Source organism: Epinephelus lanceolatus, chromosome 4 (genome assembly GCF_041903045.1).
Source record: "Epinephelus lanceolatus isolate andai-2023 chromosome 4, ASM4190304v1, whole genome shotgun sequence".
Classification (NCBI taxonomy): domain Eukaryota; kingdom Metazoa; phylum Chordata; class Actinopteri; order Perciformes; family Serranidae; genus Epinephelus; species Epinephelus lanceolatus.
Window position 1 is genome coordinate 12,849,643 of NC_135737.1, and position 16,275 is coordinate 12,865,917.

Here is a 16,275-nt window from a genome sequence, read left to right on the forward strand (position 1 = left end):
TTTTATCTGTAATATTTCTTAAAAGATTTTTTTTTAATCGTTTAAGCTTGGTTTTTTACAGATTACATTATTTATCATTGTTTTGTCACTTTTATAACTTAAAATTGTATGCCTTAAACATTTGAAGGTTTATGTAAAACGTCTGATATAAGTGTCAATAAAAAAATTTTCAAAAGAAAAATCTGTTCTTATCAGTTTAATATCCGATACGTCCCCTACCCGGGGACCATATATTAAATTGCTTTTTGGAACAGGGAGATGGAAAAGGGGCTTGCCCCGTCCACTCCACGCATCGACCTGTTATTGCAGCACTTCCAGAAACGGTGCACCCCCCTCCCTCAACGTGTTGAAAACAGACCACGTAGGACGTGTCTCTAATGTGCCCTCGCCTTGATTTCTTGTTTTCGCCATGCTAGCGTGCAAATTGCGTATGTGTTGACTGAGCCCCTCTACCAGGTGTGCATTTCTAATAGTCATGCGCTATGGCATCATTTACACACTTGCCCAACTTCTCTTTTTGGAACTTTGGCCTTGTTTGAACTTTTCGCCACTGTCTGGCACTTTCCTTTTGAGGACCTGTTACATGCATCTCACTGTAAAATGAATTGAACCGGTACCTGTTGAGTGAGACCACTAGCTGCCAGTTCAGTCAGATGAATAGATCCATTCCCCCAACGTGAAAATCCACTCTGCATAATTTCTGCCGCTGTTTGCCACAGTCGGGTCTGTGCCGATATGTCAAAAGAAAGGCAAACACTCTTCATATGGTTGCGCTTTTATTTATAATATTATTTTCTTCTTTCCTTTAGTTTCAAACAGAGAAGCATGTGGATATATTTTTAACAAAGTGTTGTTCACACTCCAGACCAATAGGTGGCAGCAGCGGGCGGATCACGCCGTGTCTCTAATGTGAGGAGACAGGCCTGTTTTTTAGTCTTTCCGCTGACTTTTTTCTTTTAAATGCAGATCAAACAACACTTGATTGCAGTGTCATTTATCTTTGTCTGGTGTGAACTCACTTAGGTTTTTGCCTCATTTATTGGCGATCAATGGACAGCCTGGCCATGTTAGCTTAGCTTTTACTATGGATATACAGCATGGCGTGATGAGATATGTGCCCATTTCTCTCAAGTAAAATGTGAACAAGTTTTGTTCAGTCTCACTACAAAAGTGTCTCTTGTATATTAGCGTCCTGTAGATTATCAGAGCCTTTATAGTGTGTGGTTCTGGACTGGTCATTGCTATACATTGCCAGCACCATCACCTATCATCGTATGACCGTGAATGAGGCCCCTGTGTGTGAGGTGTACAAGTCATACTTACCTGGCAGGGGAGATACCATGATCAAGAAGGTGGTTCACCCAGGGCGAGGCTCGGTCACTGCACTCCGATTGAGCTGACCTCTGCGAATTCCCCAAATGTGGGAATCTCGACTGCATAATTTCTGGTAGTGGGGGACTGCGTTCGCGCTCTCCCCTGATGTGCTTGTTTAATGCAACCAACAGCTGTGGCAGCATATGGCACTAGAGAACCGTGTGCATCAAACGCCATTTCACGCTCAATCACAGGCTTTGCCCTTGCCCGTTGTGTCAGTGCAAGTCGGTACCGCATCACTTCACATCTGTGCCACTACTGAAGAAGCAAAAGAAGCTCCTATGATATTGTTATATCCTCACACTCAGTCATTTAGAATAATATGTGGGTTGCAACTGATGCCCCCGCCCACCGTATTAAAAGTGGGGCATTTTTCAGTGAAACGCGTCAAGTCACAGTGGCAGCGGCTCTCCGTTGTTAATATAAAGACAGTCAACGAGTAGAGACAAATCTTAAATTGTTTACTTTAGTTTGCAGATATTTATGATGGATGCACTGTATGTTTTGAAATCTTCTGAAGGTTGACAACATGCCGAAAAAAACACAGCAGATTACGACCAGTCGGCGCGAGAGACCGTGCTGTGACTCCCTCCTTTTCCGCTGACCCATTGGCAGTATCACTTTTCGGCCCGCGTTAACTCCCATAACCTTTTGTAATAAAAGTCTGCGATCGGATGCATATTTGTGTTGCCCATCAGTCATAAAACATCGAACTTCACGTTCACAGTCTGCCGTGTGTTTTTGTAGCGATCGAAATCATATTGAACCCGCGAGCTAGAGTCACAATGAGGAGACTGAGTCTCCCACTTCACTCAGCAGTCAGTATCGCTTCTCGGCCTTTTGGCTAAGATCAAGTGTAGTATCTGTTCTTATCAGTTTAATATCCGATACGTCCCCTACCCGGGGACCATATATTAAATTGCTTTTTGGAACAGGGAGATGGAAAAGGGGCTTGCCCCGTCCACTCCACGCATCAACCTGTTATTGCAGCACTTCCAGAAACGGTGCACCCCCCTCCCTCAACGTGTTGAAAACAGACCACGTAGGACGTGTCTCTAATGTGCCCTCGCCTTGATTTCTTGTTTTCGCCATGCTAGCGTGCAAATTGCGTATGTGTTGACTGAGCCCCTCTACCAGGTGCGCATTTCTAATAGTCATGCGCTATGGCATCATTTACACACTTGCCCAACTTCTCTTTTTGGAACTTTGGCCGTGTTTGAACTTTTCGCCACTGTCTGGCACTTTCCTTTTGAGGACCTGTTACATGCATCTCACTGTAAAATGAATTGAACCGGTACCTGTTGAGTGAGACCACTAGCTGCCAGTTCAGTCAGATGAATAGATCCATTCCCCCAACGTGAAAATCCACTCTGCATAATTTCTGCCGCTGTTTGCCACAGTCGGGTCTGTGCCGATATGTCAAAAGAAAGGCAAACACTCTTCATATGGTTGCGCTTTTATTTATAATATTATTTTCTTCTTTCCTTTAGTTTCAAACAGAGAAGCATGTGGATATATTTTTAACAAAGTGTTGTTCACACTCCAGACCAATAGGTGGCAGCAGCGGGCGGATCACGCCGTGTCTCTAATGTGAGGAGACAGGCCTGTTTTTTAGTCTTTCCGCTGACTTTTTTCTTTTAAATGCAGATCAAACAACACTTGATTGCAGTGTCATTTATCTTTGTCTGGTGTGAACTCACTTAGTTTTTTGCCTCATTTATTGGCGATCAATGGACAGCCTGGCCATGTTAGCTTAGCTTTTACTATGGATATACAGCATGGCGTGATGAGATATGTGCCCATTTCTCTCAAGTAAAATGTGAACAAGTTTTGTTCAGTCTCACTACAAAAGTGTCTCTTGTATATTAGCGTCCTGTAGATTATCAGAGCCTTTATAGTGTGTGGTTCTGGACTGGTCATTGCTATACATTGCCAGCACCATCACCTATCATCGTATGACCGTGAATGAGGCCCCTGTGTGTGAGGTGTACAAGTCATACTTACCTGGCAGGGGAGATACCATGATCAAGAAGGTGGTTCACCCAGGGCGAGGCTTGGTCACTGCACTCCGATTGAGCTGACCTCTGCGAATTCCCCAAATGTGGGAATCTCGACTGCATAATTTCTGGTAGTGGGGGACTGCGTTCGCGCTCTCCCCTGATGTGCTTGTTTAATGCAACCAACAGCTGTGGCAGCATATGGCACTAGAGAACCGCGTGCATCAAACGCCATTTCACGCTCAATCACAGGCTTTGCCCTTGCCCGTTGTGTCAGTGCAAGTCGGTACCGCATCACTTCACATCTGTGCCACTACTGAAGAAGCAAAACAAGCTCCTATGATATTGTTATATCCTCACACTCAGTCATTTAGAATAATATGTGGGTTGCAACTGATGCCCCCGCCCACCGTATTAAAAGTGGGGCATTTTTCAGTGAAACGCGTCAAGTCACAGTGGCAGCGGCTCTCCGTTGTTAATATAAAGACAGTCAACGAGTAGAGACAAATCTTAAATTGTTTACTTTAGTTTGCAGATATTTATGATGGATGCACTGTATGTTTTGAAATCTTCTGAAGGTTGACAACATGCCGAAAAAAACACAGCAGATTACGACCAGTCGGCGCGAGAGACCGTGCTGTGACTCCCTCCTTTTCCGCTGACCCATTGGCAGTATCACTTTTCGGCCCGCGTTAACTCCCATAACCTTTTGTAATAAAAGTCTGCGATCGGATGCATATTTGTGTTGCCCATCAGTCATAAAACATCGAACTTCACGTTCACAGTCTGCCGTGTGTTTTTGTAGCGATCGAAATCATATTGAACCCGCGAGCTAGAGTCACAATGAGGAGACTGAGTCTCCCACTTCACTCAGCAGTCAGTATCGCTTCTCGGCCTTTTGGCTAAGACTGCGATCGCCTCCAGTTTGTGGAAAACTCTTGCCTGTCTGTGGCATTTGTTTATACACTGTTTGGAGAATATATTACTCTCTTTCTTTGTGGAAATTATTTCAGCTGATATTAATAGTTGAGACACTTACACAAAGGAAGACATTGGCCCAGAGGATTGCTAGCCTGTACTCTGTTCATGAAACATCCAGACCAGGTCAACAGGGAAAAGGCAAGTGTGCTTCTTAATTAGTTATTTATTGAACTGTTTTACCTGTCTTTAGCCATTTTAAGTAGCATTTTACAGTGTTTTAGTGTCTTTCATTTGTAGTGTGTGGTGCCTCCACCATGTCGGGTAACTATGCTGGCATGCGGAGGCACCACAGTGTCCGCTTTATACTCAGTGAGGTTGACGGAAAGCCCATGGTTATGTCAAGGCTTGATTTTTCAAGGAAACTGATTCAGAGAACCCTAAACTTCAAGCCTGATGACATAAACTGTATTGTGACTTTGCCGTCCAACAAAGGATTTGACGTGAGCTTTCATTCTGCAATTGCATTAAGAGATTTCTGGACACGATATGAAAATGAAAAGACCCAGTTTTCTGCTTTCACTGTTGAAAAACTGACTGACAATGCCTCTAAAACGGTTATTGTCAGAATGTTCAATGAGACAGTGAATGCAGACGATATTTGTTTGTGGCTGGGCAGATACTGCACTGTGAAAGGCCAGGCTACCAAGGTGAGAGATGAGGATGGCATCTGGAATTGCGCTTGGAGGATCCCCATTCAGCAATGGCAGGACCCCCAAGGCTTCCAGGGCCTGAAACAGCTACCACCAATGATAGTTCTGGGTAACAACAGGGGCTACATCCATTACCAGGGCCAGCCCAAGCTCTGCCGCAAATGTGGCGAACATGGGCACCTGGCAGAAGCATGCAAGCAGATCATTTGTGGGAAATGTAGAGAAATTGGACACACTTTTCAGGAATGCACCAACAGCAGAAAGTGCAATCTCTGTGGAGAAACTAACCACCTCTTCAGAGACTGCCCCAAGTCTTTTGCCAACAAAGTAAAAGCCACAAAGCAAACAGAAAACGGACAGAATGTTGAACAGTTAACAGAGCTAATTGAAGATGCTGGGCTGGAAAATTCAAATCTCCCGCCAAATCCTGTGATTGGCGAGCAGGGATCAGGTGAGGCGGGAGAAGGGGAGGGGCCTGCAATCGCCCCACCAGTGGAAAGTGTTGAAGAGGATGGGGTGATGCAGGCAGAGGGCAGAACTAGCACCGAACAGGAAACTGATAGCGAGGATGCCACCCTCCCCAATGCCCAGCAGGCCAAGAGGCCTATATCAGAATTGTCCTCTGACTCCCCTGCGGTGACAGAGAAGAAGGGAAGAGCTGGGGACTACTCAGACAGTTCATCTGTGGAGGAACCCAGAGTCTTCCCTTCCGATTCTCCAAATGAGGCCTCTTTCTTAACCATAGCTCTGCAATCAACCCCTAAGGACTCAAAACTCAACGCAACCCTGCGTCAGAGACCAACTCCAAGAGTCCGAAAGGGAAATGGAGTTCACCCCCCTCACTTTTCACCCATAGAAGTGAAGGAAGAACTCCATTCACATGAATGTGATTAACTGTCCTTGTTTTTAATACCTTTTAGCCTTTTAGGATGTCATACTTGTTATTTTTAACCATACTCATGACTCTCACCTTCTCAACTATTAATGTGAGAAGCGTAAAGTCGAGAGTTAGAGCTCAGACTGTTTTATCCTTTCTTAACACTTTTAAGTCAGATGTGTTTTTAATACAGGAGTGTGGCCTACCGTTTTTAAACCACTATAGAGAGTGGGAGGACTTATGGCCAAATCCATCAATCTGGAGCGGATCCAACGCAAATAAAAATGACGGAGTGGCCATTTTAATCAAAAACCCTCTCGTCTTGGTGAAGGGCAGCACTGTGGTGAGAAGCGGTCGGGCACTTTTAGCACACTTGACTTTTATGGGAAAGGATTTTAACGTCTTAAATGTTTATGGTTTTAATGAAAAAAATGACAGGTATGACCTTTTAAAAGACTTGCAGTCCCACATGCTAGGTAGGGCACCTTTAGTTGTAGGGGGAGATCTTAATTGTATTTTAAACAGGAACGATAGGAAAAGAGCAGGAGGAGATTTTAAAATTGACAAAACATCGGTTTTATTACAGGACATATGCAGGGATTTTAAACTCTTGGACTGCTTTAAAACCATGCATCCTAGAGAGGAGGGCTTCACCTGGGTCAGTGGTGATGGCACCAGAGCCTCTCGCATAGATTACATTTTATCCCGTGATTGCCCACCAACCGATGCTAGATTAACACAGGTGTTCTTTTCCGATCACGCAATGCTATCCTGCACCCTATCACTACCTTCTGGTGTGACTTCAGGAAGTGGTCTGTGGAAACTCAACTGCTCCCTTTTAGAAGATAGGGAGTTAGTTAGGCAGTATAGGGAGCAGTACAGTGAGTGGCAGACCCTTCAAGACTTTTACGATACACGTGCACACTGGTGGGAAATGGTTAAGGGACGGACCCAGACTTTCTTTAGACAGGCAGGTAAGAAGAAAAAAGATAGGGACGACAGACGCATGTTGGGACTGCAAAAACGACTCCAGAGATATTTTAACCTAAACCTACAAGGGATGGATTTTAATGAAGAAATAAAACAAGTTAAAACAGAGATGTCGATATTAGCAGAAATCAAAAGCAAAGGTGTCATTTTAAGAAGCAGGGAAAGGGAGATAGAGGAAGGGGAGAAGTGCACAAGATATTTTTTTAAGAAAATTGTAAATAAAGGGGGAAACATTTTAAAACTAAAGACAGAAAATGGGTGCACAGCGGAAACAACAGGAGAAATTAAAACAACTATAGAAACATTTTATAAAGAACTATACAGTGAAAAACCTGTGGAAACGGACACCATAACTGAAGTTTTAAAATTCATTGAACACAGAGTTGAGGACAGTGTGCTTTTAACCCAAGATTTTACACTTTTAGAGTTGAACAAAGGTCTTAAGAGCTTTAAAACAGGAAAGTCACCAGGACAAGACGGGCTTCCCTTGGAATTTTACTTGACTTTTTGGGACATTTTAGCACCTGACTTACTTGCTGTTTTTATGGATTTTGAAAGACTCAACCGACTTCCTGACAGTTTTAGAATAGGGATAGTAACCCTACTCCACAAAGACAAAGACAAGACTGACTTGAAGAACTGGAGACCTATAACGCTTTTAAATCTGGACTGTAAACTTTTTAGCAAACTCTTATCATCTCGAATGACTTTGTTTTTAGATGACTTGATTCACCCGGATCAAGCCTGTGCCATACCGGGGAGGAGGATCACCGACAGCCTCCTACTGATCCGAGACACCATCTGTTATGTGAGAGACAGAAACATCCGGCTAGTAGTTCTAAATTTAGACTTTGAGAAAGCCTTTGATCGGGTCTCGCACCAGTACCTTTTCCAGGTACTGCAAAAAATGGGGTTTCCAGAGAGATTTATAGCTTGGGTGGGGTTGCTGTACCGGGGCATTACCAGCAAATTCGTTGTTAATGGGCATCTGACAAAAGCAGTGAATATAAACTGCGGCGTCCGTCAGGGATGTCCGTTATCTGCCCTCCTCTATGTTACTTGTATCGAACCACTGGCACAGATCTTGAGAAGGGACAAACGAATCACTGGGGTTAGAGTACCAGGGAGCGGGGGACTGGACACAAAATGCATTTTATATATGGACGACATTAATATCTTATGCACTGACCTTTTATCTGTCAACAGGACACTTGACTTGACTGACTGGTTTGGACGGGCTTCTGGGTCAAAGCTTAACAGGAGCAAGACCCAAGCCCAGTTTTATGGACCCTGGGAAATGACTGAGATGACAAGACTCCCCCTGACTGTGACCCAGACTGACCAGAGGATACTCGGGGTCAAATTTGATAGGGAGGGGGGAGGGGAAACTAATTGGCCAGACATGGTAGGGAAAGTTAGGCAGAGACTGGGGTACTGGAGACTTAGGGGACTGACGATGGAAGGAAAGGTTTTAATCATTAAAGCAGTGATTTTACCTTTGCTTTTACTTACCAGTTCTGTTTTTATCCCACCTAGAAAAGCAATATTGGACCTTGAGCGTGCCATTTTTTATTTCCTGTGGGGGTCAAAGTGGGAACGACTAAAGAGGGACATCATGAAGAAGCCAAAAGAAAAAGGAGGAAAAGCAGTGCCGGACCTACACTTGTTTTTAGGAAGCAGATACACCACACTTCATATCACAGCCGCTACAGCCCCATCCAGAAACCCCAAGACAGCAGCAATGACACGGTTCTGGATGGGGACCTACCTCAGGAAAATCAAGATTTTAACCAGTGATCTTAAAGTGCCTGTGTCCTTTAACTTACCACCAGCTTATGCTGTTATCCAGTCCTTTCTATGTTGTTTTAATCTTGAGCAGGAGGAGTTGCAAATTTTATCTAACCAACGCTCTCTTATCTCTGTTGTGCAGGAGCGGGAACCAGTGAGTCCAGTGCGCTGGCTCACATTTGGCGAGCCATCATCAGTTTGGCGCAACGTGAACCATTCCGCTCTCCCAAACAGACTCCGGGACCTGTCATGGATGGTGGCTCATGAGATCCTCCCAGTCAGGGCCGTGATGCACTCCCGGGGCATGTCAGCGCACCCAACGTGTCCTCGACCAGGTTGTGGCGCGCCTGAGTCGGTGAGGCACTTGCTCTGGGAGTGCAGTGCTGCCGTAGACCAGTGGGCAACAGCCGACTCCTTAAAATTCCCGTACTTGCCAGCAAGGGAGGTCCTCACAGCACCGTTGGTAATGTATGGGGTGAGCCAAGAACACATTCCAACCTGTGACTTCGCCAAACAGTGGCTCACCCTGGCCGCCATCAAATACGCCATATGGACCTCCAGAAACTTGCTGGCAAGAAAGCACATGCAGATCCCCCCTGCGGCTGCGATCCGAATGGCCGCAGCAATGGTCAAAGAGGCCGAAGCTGCAGGTGGCAGGCCTAGGACGCAGCCACAAAGAAGAATCGCCTCTGTGCCCATTCGGATGAAGGAGTCGGAGCTACACAGGAAAAGGTCAAAGCAGCAGCGGCCTGACTCTCCGGGTGAGGCAGGTGGGAAGGAGCTTCAGGGTGGGGATCTCCTCTGAGCACCAGGACAGGATCCCGAGAGACCAAACTGTTTGGGGGAGCGGAATGAGTTACCCTTGGTAGGGATTCTTTCCGCTCCTGCACTGCAAAGGACAGAAGACATTTTAACTTTTGCGCTCCCCTTTACAGACTTTTATTGTGGACACTCGACACATTGGACATTCATTGAAGAAACGCTTTTATGTAAACCTTTAACTTGTGACAATTTTATCTGTAATATTTCTTAAAAGATTTTTTTTTAATCGTTTAAGCTTGGTTTTTTACAGATTACATTATTTATCATTGTTTTGTCACTTTTATAACTTAAAATTGTATGCCTTAAACATTTGAAGGTTTATGTAAAACGTCTGATATAAGTGTCAATAAAAAAATTTTCAAAAGAAAAAATCTGTTCTTATCAGTTTAATATCTGATACGTCCCCTACCCGGGAACCATATATTAAATTGCTTTTTGGAGCAGGGAGATGGAAAAGGGGCTTGCCCCGTCCACTCCACGCATCGACCTGGTATTGCAGCACTTCCAGAAACGGTGCACCCCCCTCCCTCAACGTGTTGAAAACAGACCACGTAGGACGTGTCTCTAATGTGCCCTCGCCTTGATTTCTTGTTTTCGCCATGCTAGCGTGCAAATTGCGTATGTGTTGACTGAGCCCCTCTACCAGGTGCGCATTTCTAATAGTCATGCGCTATGGCATCATTTACACACTTGCCCAACTTCTCTTTTTGGAACTTTGGCCGTGTTTGAACTTTTCGCCACTGTCTGGCACTTTCCTTTTGAGGACCTGTTACATGCATCTCACTGTAAAATGAATTGAACCGGTACCTGTTGAGTGAGACCACTAGCTGCCAGTTCAGTCAGATGAATAGATCCATTCCCCCAACGTGAAAATCCACTCTGCATAATTTCTGCCGCTGTTTGCCACAGTCGGGTCTGTGCCGATATGTCAAAAGAAAGGCAAACACTCTTCATATGGTTGCGCTTTTATTTATAATATTATTTTCTTCTTTCCTTTAGTTTCAAACAGAGAAGCATGTGGATATATTTTTAACAAAGTGTTGTTCACACTCCAGACCAATAGGTGGCAGCAGCGGGCGGATCACGCCGTGTCTCTAATGTGAGGAGACAGGCCTGTTTTTTAGTCTTTCCGCTGACTTTTTTCTTTTAAATGCAGATCAAACAACACTTGATTGCAGTGTCATTTATCTTTGTCTGGTGTGAACTCACTTAGGTTTTTGCCTCATTTATTGGCGATCAATGGACAGCCTGGCCATGTTAGCTTAGCTTTTACTATGGATATACAGCATGGCGTGATGAGATATGTGCCCATTTCTCTCAAGTAAAATGTGAACAAGTTTTGTTCAGTCTCACTACAAAAGTGTCTCTTGTATATTAGCGTCCTGTAGATTATCAGAGCCTTTATAGTGTGTGGTTCTGGACTGGTCATTGCTATACATTGCCAGCACCATCACCTATCATCGTATGACCGTGAATGAGGCCCCTGTGTGTGAGGTGTACAAGTCATACTTACCTGGCAGGGGAGATACCATGATCAAGAAGGTGGTTCACCCAGGGCGAGGCTCGGTCACTGCACTCCGATTGAGCTGACCTCTGCGAATTCCCCAAATGTGGGAATCTCGACTACATAATTTCTGGTAGTGGGGGACTGCGTTCGCGCTCTCCCCTGATGTGCTTGTTTAATGCAACCAACAGCTGTGGCAGCATATGGCACTAGAGAACCGCGTGCATCAAACGCCATTTCACGCTCAATCACAGGCTTTGCCCTTGCCCGTTGTGTCAGTGCAAGTCGGTACCGCATCACTTCACATCTGTGCCACTACTGAAGAAGCAAAAGAAGCTCCTATGATATTGTTATATCCTCACACTCAGTCATTTAGAATAATATGTGGGTTGCAACTGATGCCCCCGCCCACCGTATTAAAAGTGGGGCATTTTTCAGTGAAACGCGTCAAGTCACAGTGGCAGCGGCTCTCCGTTGTTAATATAAAGACAGTCAACGAGTAGAGACAAATCTTAAATTGTTTACTTTAGTTTGCAAATATTTATGATGGATGCACTCTATGTTTTGAAATCTTCTGAAGGTTGACAACATGCCGAAAAAAACACAGCAGATTACGACCAGTCGGCGCGAGAGACCGTGCTGTGACTCCCTCCTTTTCCGCTGACCCATTGGCAGTATCACTTTTCGGCCCGCGTTAACTCCCATAACCTTTTGTAATAAAAGTCTGCGATCGGATGCATATTTGTGTTGCCCATCAGTCATAAAACATCGAACTTCACGTTCACAGTCTGCCGTGTGTTTTTGTAGCGATCGAAATCATATTGAACCCGCAAGCTAGAGTCTCAATGAGGAGACTGAGTCTCCCACTTCACTCAGCAGTCAGTATCGCTTCTCGGCCTTTTGGCTAAGATCAAGTGTAGTATCTGTTCTTATCAGTTTAATATCCGATACGTCCCCTACCCGGGGACCATATATTAAATTGCTTTTTGGAACAGGGAGATGGAAAAGGGGCTTGCCCCGTCCACTCCACGCATCGACCTGTTATTGCAGCACTTCCAGAAACGGTGCACCCCCCTCCCTCAACGTGTTGAAAACAGACCACGTAGGACGTGTCTCTAATGTGCCCTCGCCTTGATTTCTTGTTTTCGCCATGCTAGCGTGCAAATTGCGTATGTGTTGACTGAACCCCTCTACCAGGTGCGCATTTCTAATAGTCATGCGCTATGGCATCATTTACACACTTGCCCAACTTCTCTTTTTGGAACTTTGGCCGTGTTTGAACTTTTCGCCACTGTCTGGCACTTTCCTTTTGAGGACCTGTTACATGCATCTCACTGTAAAATGAATTGAACCGGTACCTGTTGAGTGAGACCACTAGCTGCCAGTTCAGTCAGATGAATAGATCCATTCCCCCAACGTGAAAATCCACTCTGCATAATTTCTGCCGCTGTTTGCCACAGTCGGGTCTGTGCCGATATGTCAAAAGAAAGGCAAACACTCTTCATATGGTTGCGCTTTTATTTATAATATTATTTTCTTCTTTCCTTTAGTTTCAAACAGAGAAGCATGTGGATATATTTTTAACAAAGTGTTGTTCACACTCCAGACCAATAGGTGGCAGCAGCGGGCGGATCACGCCGTGTCTCTAATGTGAGGAGACAGGCCTGTTTTTTAGTCTTTCCGCTGACTTTTTTCTTTTAAATGCAGATCAAACAACACTTGATTGCAGTGTCATTTATCTTTGTCTGGTGTGAACTCACTTAGGTTTTTGCCTCATTTATTGGCGATCAATGGACAGCCTGGCCATGTTAGCTTAGCTTTTACTATGGATATACAGCATGGCGTGATGAGATATGTGCCCATTTCTCTCAAGTAAAATGTGAACAAGTTTTGTTCAGTCTCACTACAAAAGTGTCTCTTGTATATTAGCGTCCTGTAGATTATCAGAGCCTTTATAGTGTGTGGTTCTGGACTGGTCATTGCTATACATTGCCAGCACCATCACCTATCATCGTATGACCGTGAATGAGGCCCCTGTGTGTGAGGTGTACAAGTCATACTTACCTGGCAGGGGAGATACCATGATCAAGAAGGTGGTTCACCCAGGGCGAGGCTCGGTCACTGCACTCCGATTGAGCTGACCTCTGCGAATTCCCCAAATGTGGGAATCTCGACTGGATAATTTCTGGTAGTGGGGGACTGCGTTCGCGCTCTCCCCTGATGTGCTTGTTTAATGCAACCAACAGCTGTGGCAGCATATGGCACTAGAGAACCGCGTGCATCAAACGCCATTTCACGCTCAATCACAGGCTTTGCCCTTGCCCGTTGTGTCAGTGCAAGTCGGTACCGCATCACTTCACATCTGTGCCACTACTGAAGAAGCAAAACAAGCTCCTATGATATTGTTATATCCTCACACTCAGTCATTTAGAATAATATGTGGGTTGCAACTGATGCCCCCGCCCACCGTATTAAAAGTGGGGCATTTTTCAGTGAAACGCGTCAAGTCACAGTGGCAGCGGCTCTCCGTTGTTAATATAAAGACAGTCAACGAGTAGAGACAAATCTTAAATTGTTTACTTTAGTTTGCAGATATTTATGATGGATGCACTCTATGTTTTGAAATCTTCTGAAGGTTGACAACATGCCGAAAAAAACACAGCAGATTACGACCAGTCGGCGCGAGAGACCGTGCTGTGACTCCCTCCTTTTCCGCTGACCCATTGGCAGTATCACTTTTCGGCCCGCGTTAACTCCCATAACCTTTTGTAATAAAAGTCTGCGATCGGATGCATATTTGTGTTGCCCATCAGTCATAAAACATCGAACTTCACGTTCACAGTCTGCCGTGTGTTTTTGTAGCGATCGAAATCATATTGAACCCGCGAGCTAGAGTCTCAATGAGGAGACTGAGTCTCCCACTTCACTCAGCAGTCAGTATCGCTTCTCGGCCTTTTGGCTAAGATCAAGTGTAGTATCTGTTCTTATCAGTTTAATATCTGATACGTCCCCTACCCGGGGACCATATATTAAATTGCTTTTTGGAACAGGGAGATGGAAAAGGGGCTTGCCCCGTCCACTCCACGCATCGACCTGGTATTGCAGCACTTCCAGAAACGGTGCACCCCACTCCCTCAACGTGTTGAAAACAGACCACGTAGGACGTGTCTCTAATGCGCCCTCGCCTTGATTTCTTGTTTTCGCCATGCTAGCGTGCAAATTGCGTATGTGTTGACTGAGCCCCTCTACCAGGTGCGCATTTCTAATAGTCATGCGCTATGGCATCATTTACACACTTGCCCAACTTCTCTTTTTGGAACTTTGGCCGTGTTTGAACTTTTCGCCACTGTCTGGCACTTTCCTTTTGAGGACCTGTTACATGCATCTCACTGTAAAATGAATTGAACCGGTACCTGTTGAGTGAGACCACTAGCTGCCAGTTCAGTCAGATGAATAGATCCATTCCCCCAACGTGAAAATCCACTCTGCATAATTTCTGCCGCTGTTTGCCACAGTCGGGTCTGTGCCGATATGTCAAAAGAAAGGCAAACACTCTTCATATGGTTGCGCTTTTATTTATAATATTATTTTCTTCTTTCCTTTAGTTTCAAACAGAGAAGCATGTGGATATATTTTTAACAAAGTGTTGTTCACACTCCAGATCAATAGGTGGCAGCAGCGGGCGGATCACGCCGTGTCTCTAATGTGAGGAGACAGGCCTGTTTTTTAGTCTTTCCGCTGACTTTTTTCTTTTAAATGCAGATCAAACAACACTTGATTGCAGTGTCATTTATCTTTGTCTGGTGTGAACTCACTTAGGTTTTTGCCTCATTTATTGGCGATCAATGGACAGCCTGGCCATGTTAGCTTAGCTTTTACTATGGATATACAGCATGGCGTGATGAGATATGTGCCCATTTCTCTCAAGTAAAATGTGAACAAGTTTTGTTCAGTCTCACTACAAAAGTGTCTCTTGTATATTAGCGTCCTGTAGATTATCAGAGCCTTTATAGTGTGTGGTTCTGGACTGGTCATTGCTATACATTGCCAGCACCATCACCTATCATCGTATGACCGTGAATGAGGCCCCTGTGTGTGAGGTGTACAAGTCATACTTACCTGGCAGGGGAGATACCATGATCAAGAAGGTGGTTCACCCAGGGCGAGGCTCGGTCACTGCACTCCGATTGAGCTGACCTCTGCGAATTCCCCAAATGTGGGAATCTCGACTGCATAATTTCTGGTAGTGGGGGACTGCGTTCGCGCTCTCCCCTGATGTGCTTGTTTAATGCAACCAACAGCTGTGGCAGCATATGGCACTAGAGAACCGCGTGCATCAAACGCCATTTCACGCTCAATCACAGGCTTTGCCCTTGCCCGTTGTGTCAGTGCAAGTCGGTACCGCATCACTTCACATCTGTGCCACTACTGAAGAAGCAAAACAAGCTCCTATGATATTGTTATATCCTCACACTCAGTCATTTAGAATAATATGTGGGTTGCAACTGATGCCCCCGCCCACCGTATTAAAAGTGGGGCATTTTTCAGTGAAACGCGTCAAGTCACAGTGGCAGCGGCTCTCCGTTGTTAATATAAAGACAGTCAACGAGTAGAGACAAATCTTAAATTGTTTACTTTAGTTTGCAGATATTTATGATGGATGCACTCTATGTTTTGAAATCTTCTGAAGGTTGACAACATGCCGAAAAAAACACAGCAGATTACGACCAGTCGGCGCGAGAGACCGTGCTGTGACTCCCTCCTTTTCCGCTGACCCATTGGCAGTATCACTTTTCGGCCCGCGTTAACTCCCATAACCTTTTGTAATAAAAGTCTGCGATCGGATGCATATTTGTGTTGCCCATCAGTCATAAAACATCGAACTTCACGTTCACAGTCTGCCGTGTGTTTTTGTAGCGATCGAAATCATATTGAACCCGCGAGCTAGAGTCTCAATGAGGAGACTGAGTCTCCCACTTCACTCAGCAGTCAGTATCGCTTCTCGGCCTTTTGGCTAAGATCAAGTGTAGTATCTGTTCTTATCAGTTTAATATCCGATACGTCTCCTACCTGGGGACCATATATTAAATTGCTTTTTGGAACAGGGAGATGGAAAAGGGGCTTGTCCCGTCCACTCCACGCATTGACCTGGTAGTGCAGCACTTCCAGAAACGGTGCACCCCCCTCCCTCAACGTGTTGAAAACAGACCACGTAGGACGTGTCTCTAATGTGCCCTCGCCTTGATTTCTTGTTTTCGCCATGCTAGCGTGCAAATTGCGTATGTGTTGACT

General features: G+C 45.1%; 9 non-coding genes and 3 pseudogenes across 9 annotated transcripts; all 12 read left to right on the plus strand.

Moving 5' to 3' along the window:
• Positions 1 to 157: 157 nt before the first annotated feature.
• Positions 158 to 334, plus strand: LOC144462916 (U2 spliceosomal RNA; annotated as a pseudogene).
• Positions 335 to 1,315: 981 nt separating this feature from the next.
• On the plus strand, positions 1,316 to 1,479 carry LOC144462919 (U1 spliceosomal RNA). The gene has a single exon (XR_013491063.1). It is a non-coding gene; the product is annotated as a U1 spliceosomal RNA (small nuclear RNA).
• A 719-nt stretch (positions 1,480 to 2,198) lies between these two features.
• Positions 2,199 to 2,389, plus strand: LOC144462884 (U2 spliceosomal RNA). Its single transcript, XR_013491048.1, has one exon. It is a non-coding gene; the product is annotated as a U2 spliceosomal RNA (small nuclear RNA).
• Positions 2,390 to 3,370: 981 nt separating this feature from the next.
• On the plus strand, positions 3,371 to 3,534 carry LOC144463014 (U1 spliceosomal RNA). Its single transcript, XR_013491156.1, has one exon. It is a non-coding gene; the product is annotated as a U1 spliceosomal RNA (small nuclear RNA).
• A 1,384-nt stretch (positions 3,535 to 4,918) lies between these two features.
• Positions 4,919 to 9,462, plus strand: LOC144462824 (uncharacterized; annotated as a pseudogene).
• Positions 9,463 to 9,829: 367 nt separating this feature from the next.
• On the plus strand, positions 9,830 to 10,003 carry LOC144462913 (U2 spliceosomal RNA; annotated as a pseudogene).
• A 981-nt stretch (positions 10,004 to 10,984) lies between these two features.
• LOC144463068 (U1 spliceosomal RNA) lies at positions 10,985 to 11,148 on the plus strand. Its single transcript, XR_013491210.1, has one exon. It is a non-coding gene; the product is annotated as a U1 spliceosomal RNA (small nuclear RNA).
• Positions 11,149 to 11,867: 719 nt separating this feature from the next.
• Positions 11,868 to 12,058, plus strand: LOC144463384 (U2 spliceosomal RNA). The gene has a single exon (XR_013491525.1). It is a non-coding gene; the product is annotated as a U2 spliceosomal RNA (small nuclear RNA).
• Positions 12,059 to 13,039: 981 nt separating this feature from the next.
• Positions 13,040 to 13,203, plus strand: LOC144463095 (U1 spliceosomal RNA). Its single transcript, XR_013491237.1, has one exon. It is a non-coding gene; the product is annotated as a U1 spliceosomal RNA (small nuclear RNA).
• A 719-nt stretch (positions 13,204 to 13,922) lies between these two features.
• On the plus strand, positions 13,923 to 14,113 carry LOC144463164 (U2 spliceosomal RNA). The gene has a single exon (XR_013491304.1). It is a non-coding gene; the product is annotated as a U2 spliceosomal RNA (small nuclear RNA).
• A 981-nt stretch (positions 14,114 to 15,094) lies between these two features.
• Positions 15,095 to 15,258, plus strand: LOC144462921 (U1 spliceosomal RNA). The gene has a single exon (XR_013491064.1). It is a non-coding gene; the product is annotated as a U1 spliceosomal RNA (small nuclear RNA).
• A 719-nt stretch (positions 15,259 to 15,977) lies between these two features.
• LOC144462886 (U2 spliceosomal RNA) lies at positions 15,978 to 16,168 on the plus strand. Its single transcript, XR_013491050.1, has one exon. It is a non-coding gene; the product is annotated as a U2 spliceosomal RNA (small nuclear RNA).
• The last annotated feature ends 107 nt before the right edge of the window (positions 16,169 to 16,275 follow it).